Here is a 9,837-nt window from a genome sequence, read left to right as displayed (position 1 = left end):
CCTACCACTATGTCTTCAAGATTTCCACCTACTTTCACTTCTAGTAAATTTAGTGGTTCTGTTTCAGTGTGTAGATGATTTAGGACAATTTGACTTTAATTTAGTGCATTGAAATAGACCTGGATTTAGTTTTAGTTTCCAGGATATGGAGAGCCAATTTTTCCAGTAGCATTTGTTAATGAGGCTATCATTCTTCTAGTGGACATATTTGGCCCTTTATCAAAAATGCAGTGGCTAAGTGTCTTTGTCCTTGTATCTTCATCTTCTAATGTGTTTCATTGATTCTTGGGTCTGTTTTCTTGCCAGTCATTACCATACTTATTTCATCACAGTAGGTTTGTACTATAATTTCAAGACAGGATTGTAATGCCTCCTCTTGTGCCTTTGTTGGCCAGGATTGCCATTACCATTCTATGTATTTTCTGGTTCCAAGAAAATTTTAAGAATGTTTTCTATAGCTCTGTGAGGTATATTGATGTTATTTTGATAGTGATAACATTAAATCTGTGTATCAATTTGGAGAGTATGATAATTTTCACGATGTTGGTACTTCTTATCCAGGAGCAAGGAATATCTTTCCACTTTGTCAAATCCTCCTCAATCTCTTTTTTCAGAGTATAGTAATTTTTATTGTATGGATCTTTAACTTCTTTTGTTAAATTGATTCCTAAGTATTTTATTTTTTGTTATCTGTGTAGAGGAATGCTATTGTTTTTGGGGTTTTTTTTTATTTTAGGGAAGGGTCTACAGGTTGTTCCAGGTCTCACTGTTACATCATACTCATAGTTATCACCTGGTTACAACCTCTCAAGAGCTAGGATTACAGGCCTGCAACACAACAACCAGTCTCAATTGCCATCTCAGTGTGCCCTGGAGGCAGGGCCAGCAAGGCAGGCCTGGGGGATCAAACTCCTGGTCCCTGTGCCTGCTTGCAGGCACTTTAATCTGCTGAGCTATTGGCCAGTCCTTCATTCTATTGGGATGTTTTATTTGTATCCTGCTATGCTACTGAATTTATCTAGGAGCTTCTTGGTGGAGTATTGTGGGTATTCCAAGTAGAATATCAAATCATCTGTGAATAATGATGGTTTTACGTCTTCTTTACATATTCTCATTCTATTTACCTCTCTCTCTTTTCTAATGGCTTTACTAATGTTTCCTAAACTATATTGAATATTAGTGGTGATAGAGGACATCATTGTCTTATACCTGATTTGAATGTACATATTTTCAATTTTGTCACCACTTAGAATTGTGTTTGCAGTTTTTTTTGTCATAGATGGCTTTTATCAGAATGAAGTAGAGGTGATCTACTAAAATTTTCTGTATGGCTTTGATCATGAATGAGTGTCAGACATTGTCAAAATTCTTTTCTGCATCTATTGAGATAAGCATATAATTTTTAGTTTTGGCTTTATTGATATAGTGCATTACATTTGTAGATTTGTGTATGTTGAGCCATTCTCACATCCCTGGGATAAATCATACCTGATCATGCTGTATAATCTTCCTGATTATCTGTTGTATTCTATTTGCTAGTAATTTATGGAAGATTTTTGCATCTATTTTCATGAGCAACATTGGTGTGTAATTCTCTTTTTGGCTGAATCTTTCTCCTGTTTAGGTATCAGCATAAACTGCAGGAATGATTTTGGGAGTATTGTTCCCTTTTAAATTTCATATTAGATAGGTATTAAATCTTCTCTAAATTTCTTGTTGAACTGATGCATGACTCCAATAACTGATGTGGTTATTTTTATTGTTCGTGGTAAGCTTTTTATTGTATTTTAATTTTGACAGGCTGATATTGGGTTATTCAGAGTTTTTATATCTTTTTGATGCTGTTTTGGTATTTTGTACTTATCAAGATATCTGTCCATTTTTTTCTGTGTCTTTGAGTCTGTAAGAGTAAAGATTTTCACAATAGCCATTGGTGATCTTGTGAATTTCCACATGTTGTCATTTCACACTTTTCATTCCTTACTGCCCTTCCTGCTTGAATTGGAGAGTTTTTTCTCTTTTTTATGTTGTTTCCTAGGGTTTGTCAATTTTATTAACCTTTCAAAGAACCAGTTGGGTTTTTTTTGTTTGTTTGTTTGTTTTGCAGTACTGAGGATTGCACTCGGGGATCCTGCACTTGCTAGGCAAATGCTTATTCTACGAGCTATCGCCCCAGGCCCAGAACCAACTTTGTGATTCATTAATTCCTTGTGCTGTTTCCTTGTCTTAATTGCATTAATTTCTGCTCTAATCTTTATGATTGTCTCCCAGCTTTGGGCTTTGGTCTTTGTTTATGCTTCTTTTTCACAAAGCTTGAGGTGCAGCACTAAAACTAGGGCATTTATTTGTTCTCATTCTGTTTTCCTAATGTGTGTGTTCGCTGCTATAAGTTTCCCTCTGAGTACTTCTTTCATCGTATCCCACAAATACCCATAAATTTAAAAATAATACAGTAAGAAGGTGAAGAAAATATTATTAAGGTTTATTAAAAACAAGTTAATGTTCAATTATTTTTCCAATCTTGCAGTCCTATATCTGCTAATCTGAGCAACAGATGTGATAATAAAAATATATATTATAGCCATTGTTAATTTTTTATTCTGTTTTATGAAAATGTGTACCATATGCATTGCATTAACATGTTTCTGTCTTTGTTGGTGCTATTTATTTTTGCTTCTTTTACTCTGTTAAGTAAAATAATTTTTTGTACAATAAAATTATTTCATAAAATATAAAGTTTTGTACCATACAACTGAAGAAATCTAAATAAGATTGATGGTTATTAACAGTGTTAACATCCTTAAATTCAGTATTGTGGTGATGTTTTTATAAAATATTGTTTTGGGGTGAAATAGTAAATTATGTAAGACATTTATAATATCTGATATTTATAGAAATTACAATTATCTGTATACTAACTTCAAATAAAATGATAATAGCACCAAGTATGAAAAGGTTCTTTGAATACTTCTCCAAATAAATACACCTTCTCTAACTGCAATGGAACACCCATCTCTGAAAAAATAAAACAAAAAAGGTGATATAAATAAAAGACTACTTTGTTGTGGAAAAAATATGTGTGTATATACAAGATACTATAAATGCTGATACCTGTGAAGGATGGATATACAACTAGATTCTTTTAGTTCATTGAGAAGAAAGGTTTGCATTAATATTATTTAGACAAGATATCATGTCTGCATCTTGTCTTTTGAATAGCTACCATGAAAATAGCAACATGCAATGTATTAATTGTTGTAACTGTCATACTAACCTGCTTTGAAATGTTTCATTGATATTTTATCTTTTTTCTCACTAAAATGAATAAAAAGAATAAAAAATCAAAAAAGAAAAAATGATAATAGGATATAAATATCCTTTAGTAAACAAACAATAGAGGCTGGGGAGATAGTTCAGTAGAATAAGTGATTGCCTGGCAAGCACAGGATCCTGAGTTCAATCCCTGGTGCGGAAAAAATAAATGCTATAAAGTAAATCCACAGTTATGCATTTTAATCAAGTTTTGATATGCTAAACTTTAAGTCCCTACAGAATATGATGAAAAAAATTTAAAAATTAAAATATATTTTAAAAATAGGAATAAAATTATATATGTTTACACAAAAGTCCAGAAATATAGCCATATACAGCATTGCAGCAGGACAGTCCCACAACATTCCTTTTCCTGTCTCCTGCCTTCATTCACCACCCTCTTCCTTCTTAAACAGTCATTTACCCAAGAGACAGCGTGACAGCAACCGGTGTGTCATGAGAAGCACCACATATTCAGAAGACCAGAATGACAGGCACTCCAAACATGAACCTACTTTTATAAATTGCCATCTTCAGTGCAGTTGCTTAGTTCACAAGTGTCAGCATATATAGTCAGGGTGAGAATCCTTCCAATTAACTGCTAGATTTGAAAATCTTCTGAAGATTCTCTGGGTCATTGCCTTACAGATCTTGTACCTATAACTGTATGGTTTGCCTCTGTCATGTTTCCTAGCTCTTCTCCTTGCTCTCTCTTCATTGTCTAGTCCTCAAGTTCTTGCTTTCCTTTTAATTGTATTATATGTTTCTCTTTGAATTTCTTTTTTTGAGTTCATATACTAGGGAAACAATATGATATTTATACATGTGTGTCTGGTTTGTTTCACTTAGGAGTATATCTTCAAGTGACATCCACTTAAATATAAAGGATTTGAGTTTATCATTCTTTATAGCTAAGCACTCCATTATATAAAAATAACACATCTTTTTCATCCAAGGTGACTGGCATCTTGTTTATTTCCAAGATTTGGCTACCACAAAATGTGCTGCTATAACAATTCCATTATAGAAAATCACTAGCTCTCCTCATTGACCTGGTTCTTGAGTTACTGAAGGCAGTCTAGTGAGGAAAGATGTGAGTCACAATGGAATGGTGGTGAGTATAGTATAATCATAACTAGAGATAACTAGGCATTCTTTTTCACCACTGTGATTACCATCTTAAGCAGAAATACACTAGTTGGATATTAATTTTGAATGAAGTCAGAGATTTTTATTATTATACTGGAAAAACCTATCAATTATTAAGAGAGACTATTCTGGTTACTAAAACTGAATGAGGTTTTTCATTATTTAATTATGAGCAGATAAACTATAGAGGCTATTCAAGATTTCTTCCAATTCCAAAGAAATGCTGATTTTAATACAATATATTAAAATGACCATTTAACAATAGAATTGGGTTTTATTTTTTATCGATAGATACACTTTATGAATTATGCATACCATGAAATACAGATTTAAAAGTGGCAGAATGCTGAGTGTCAGCAATTCAACTTCTCCAGAAAAAAAGTTATGAGAGTCTGGAAACAATATCCCAGAAAGAAATCAAAGGGAATCCATACCATATGGGATTTCACTGGGAAACTGACAGAGGAGAAGAAAACAGCATTCACTGCTACATGAGAAAGAGTTCACTGCTGAGACATTAGACTATGTGGTTTGGCTGGAACAGCTGTGTAGCTAATCTGGTAGATGGAGTGTCAGCAAAGTTAATTTGCTTGTCACTGGGTGACTGAGACCTGACTTGTACATTGAGAGAATTTTGTGCATTTGGAGGCAGCTGTGAGAATGCAAGACAATTTCCTAATCATCTCACCTCATAGTCATTGGTTTGTGAGTGAACCAGAGTGTGCCCCAGTCACATGGAGGAGTAGCAGCTGTTGGGCAGGAATTCCATTTTATCACAAAGGGCAAAGGACTGAAACAGCCCCAGAATTGCTTCAGTGCTAAAGTTAAGGAACAGAATGAGGGAAGGGCCTTGAAGTTACAGGAGAGAGCCAAAAGTTGGATAGTATACTGATGAGACCTCAGGTGTGAAGTAAAAGCTGGGACCCAGAAACCTTTCTGATGACCATGAAAAGCCACTCTTAATTCTAGCTACAAAGGATTAGAATCATCCTCCTTCTCTACAAATGGGGGCTTAAGCAAGGAATCAGTCTTTGCCTATAATGAGACAAGGGCACTGTCACCAACAGCCTTTGAACCAGTGGCACAAACAGAAAATAGACCTTGCCTGGTGATGGGACAGGGCCCCATGCACCCCCTACTCTGTGATCACCAGAACAAGCAGGCAAGGGATCCCCCACCTGCCATACAACCAGCAAGGAAGTGCTTTGGGTAGTTGTGGACAACGTATAGCACTTGCCTTACATTTCATTCATGTAAGAGGACTCACTGGTGTGGCCAAGATCTGTCCCACACTCAGCAGTATACCTACTGCACTTAGTGGAGTCATTCAGTACAGATTTTGGTTCTGACTAGGGAAGTAACACTGAAATGAGGACACCAGAAGCATTTAAAATATGTTTTATCCCACATTTATGTATTTATTTATTTGCTTACATTTTTCACAAGCATTATTTTTAATTTCTGAATTGAGTTAAAATGATAACACAAAATTTTCAAGAAAAATGAATCTTTTACACAAAAATATGAATAAAATCATACCAAGATACACAAAAATAAAATTGTCAAAAACTAATTGGAAAGAAAAAATCATGAAGGCATATACATAGAAATATATTAGCTATGAAAGAACAAAATTTAATAGCATCTTATTCCACATTAGAAAAAAACAGAGCAAGTGGGTAAGAAACTAGACTTATTTATTCAAAGGATTAAACAAAAGATCTGTTCTCATTGAATTTTATATTTAACAAGCATAGTTTTGAAAACTAAGAAATATTTTTCACTTATACTAACTCAAAATATTCTAATACCTGCAGATGTAGCATATACAAAATAACAAATACCATAATCCTAAAAGAAAGAGAACTTGCTAGATGGTCCTAGATGAAGAATAAAGAGCTCTCAAAATGGTAATTAAGCAGGACTATGTAAAATATAATTATATTAGACAAACCCATTTAAATGGTCATTGAAGATTTCCATAAATCAGTATCAATCTTATGTCAGTTTATATACATATTTTTCGTGTGTGTGTGTGTGTGTGTGTGTGTGTGTGTGTAAAAGGCAAGGAAGAACTAATATAAAGTCAAGAGAAAATGGAAATGCACTTTTTAAAGTTTCTAATACTAGGAGAAAATATACCATTTCTTATAAGTATATTTTAAGTCAAAAAACAGAATAGATCATAAAACAAACATTTAAATTAAACAATATGCAGAAAATTAATTAAATATTGATAAATTCAAAATTAAATTGAACAATTCAAAATGATACTCAAAAATTAAGATTTAATTATGAGTGCAACTAAGAAGCCAGAATGTAGTGTATCACATGAATGAATCGGTGATCAATTCAGAGTAATCACATAGTATTTGATTAGGTTAACATATACAAAATATCAATTAAGAAAAATGTTTCATGATAGTAAAGAATTACTAACAATAATACATGACAAAAATACTGGAATCAAAATACATGACTAACACTTATAACAGTTTGGTGTTAGGATATCGCACAAAGTCCTACTGGTGGATATGGACGGTGTCCATGACACTGTCAGATCAGTTGGGACTGAGCTACTTTTATTTCCTTGATATCCAACCTGTACACCCAGACAGAATCAAGACCCACAGGGTGCAGGAGAAGTCCATTTGTGTAGTACGCTGATGGAAATTTTTTTCTGCTGTATACGAAAGAATAAGTGAAAGACTGCTGTTGTATATCTCTTTTTCTCCTGTATTTATTTGCCCTATTTGGTGGGTTCTTTCCATTCTCATTCGTGGAATTGTTGTCATTTTGATCACTCTGTAGAATACCTTTTAGTAGTCGGTGTAAGGTTGGCTTTGTTGTCATTAAATTCTGTAGTTGTTCTTTCTCATGACAGTATTTCAATTCTCCATTAAACTTGAATGAGAGTTTGGCTGGGTGTAGCAGTCTGGGCTGGAATTTGTTTTCTTACAGTACTTGAAGTACCTTGCTCCATGCTCTTCTTGACTTGATGGTTTGTGAAGAGAAATCTGCCATTATTCTAATGGGTTTTCCTTTAAATATAATCTATTTCTTTTCCCTAGCAGCTTTTAGTATACTGTTCCTCTGCTGAATTTGTGGGATCTTGACTATTATACATCTGGGTGTGTTTTTTAATTGGGTTGGAGTTCTGTATACTTCATTTACCTCAATGTCACTTTGTTTCCCCATATTTGGGAAGTTTTCTGTTATTACTTCTGCACATATTCTTTTTATATCATTTGTATTGACTCCTCCTTTCTCATTGATGCCTATTAGTCTTTTTTATTATTTATTTATTTATGAGAGAGAGAGAGAGAGGTGTGTGTGTGTGTGTGGCCAGCTCAGCCCACCAGGGGGCGGGGCTGGCTGGCATGTGGTGCTGGGGGATTGAACCGCGGTCCCTGATGCTTTGCTAAGCTTGTTCTAAGTAGGTGCTTTAGACCACTGAGCCATCTCTCCAGCCCCAATGCCTATTAGTCTTACCTTGTTCATCTTTGCATCGTCTTTTCGCTAGCTGCAATGGTGTCTTCAACGTCTGAAAGTCCATTTTCAGTTTCAGTCAAATGGTTTTGCCAGCTTGTGGTTGAAGTTTTAATATCCTGTATGTCACTTTGAATCTGCTTTATGAATTCTATTTCTTTCCTATATTGCTCATTCAAGGATTCCATCATTTCCATATTATCAATTTTTTTCATTGTCTTCTTTAGAAACACTTATTACTTCTTTCATTATAGTTATCATTCATTTTTTATTTCAGAAATTATTTGTGATCTGTTATCTTCTGTACCTTTCTGCAGTTGTTTCTTTACTTACTTCTGATGGTATCATTTCTGAGATTTCAGGTGTGTGATTTCCAATTCCTTTTGTGCTATTGTATCCTGCATTTTTTCTTGTTGGGCTTGAGGCCTGAGAAGGAATTTTGCTCCTTTTCTTTGTCATTTTGTATAGCACTGTCTTCTGACCTTTGATGTAGAGCTTTTTTAGAGTTAGTACCTTAGCACCAGGTCTGGATCTACCAAGTTCAAACTTGTCTAAGTGGTTGTGGCTTGGTTCTGGCTGCTGTGCTCTAGTTATTCCTGCTATAGTCCTTGGAAGTGAACCCACTCTGCCACTCTGGCGTGATGTTCTGTTACTGAATCAGCTTGGTAGGCCTTGCCTCTAGCCTCTCTGCAGGGAGTTCTGTCACAGGGTTTCACACTGGACCTGTCTGAAGAAGGAAGTTACACACACACACACACACTTCACCTGTGTGCTGGATGGAATGAGGATCCACTGGACTGACAGGCAGTCCCACTCATGGGCCAAGCTTGGATGCTGGCTGGAGTGAGGATCTGGAAGGTTCTGGGCTGCCCCACTCACACACACAGCCTGCGAGCTGGCTAGAATGAGGATCTGACAGGCCCTAGGTGGTCTCATGCCTATTTACTTTACTTTATTTAATTTTGGGAGCTTTGTTTAAATTTAGAACGTATTGTTTCATTTGTTTTCAGGATTCTGCACCCCTTCCCTTAATGTGTTTTCTTTCTTTCTGTTTTTCTTTTTTCTTTCTTTCTTTTTTTCTTTTGGAGGAAACAGGAACTGACCTCAGGCCCTTGCACTTGTCATGAAGCACTTATTCCACTAAGCCATCTCCCCAGCCCCAATGCATTTTCTATATTCTCTGATATTTATAGATGAATGATCATTGCTTGTTTGTTTTTTCCATTTTGCCTTCATATTCTTTCACTTTCTCCTTCTTTATTTTTTCTCCTGTCTTATTCATCTTCACAAAATTTATCATCCTTACTTCATTCCACGTTGCTTCTAACATATTTCTCTTTAATTATCTCTCTGTTTTATCTCTGTGGTGGATTAGCTAGTATTCAACTTGCAATAACCAGCTGAATTGAAACAGAATCATGATGAGCATGATTGAACCACCTATGAATTTTTCTCAGAAACATAAAAAGATAAGTGGGGGAATAGGTGGTGAACTTGTCATGATGGATTTACTGATATGAACTGAGCTATTCGGATAAGCAGAGGAGCTAGAGTCCTCACTGTCCCTGAGGATGGCTGTGGTTATTTTCAGGAGAGCTCTGGTGCTTATCTTGAATGTCACTTCCTGGCTACAATGCAGATCTATCAGTCATCTGGCACAGATAGTTTACCCTGCTGGTGCAGACACTTTAACTTCTTAAAATACAGATCCTTAGCACCTTTCCCAGTCCATATCCTTGGTGAAAAATGAATTTGATATTATTGTGGGATCTATGCCTCTAGCTAGACAAATGCAGGAAATTCCATCAGTTTCAGATTTTCAGCAGGACATTGTTGTAGGATCCAGGACTACAACTGGATTCTTTATGTCTCTTATATATGGACCAA

The sequence above is a fragment of the Octodon degus genome, unplaced genomic scaffold (genome assembly GCF_000260255.1).
Source record: "Octodon degus isolate 3935 unplaced genomic scaffold, OctDeg1.0 scaffold00201, whole genome shotgun sequence".
Lineage (NCBI taxonomy): Eukaryota > Metazoa > Chordata > Mammalia > Rodentia > Octodontidae > Octodon > Octodon degus.
Note: the sequence above shows the minus strand (reverse complement) of the source record.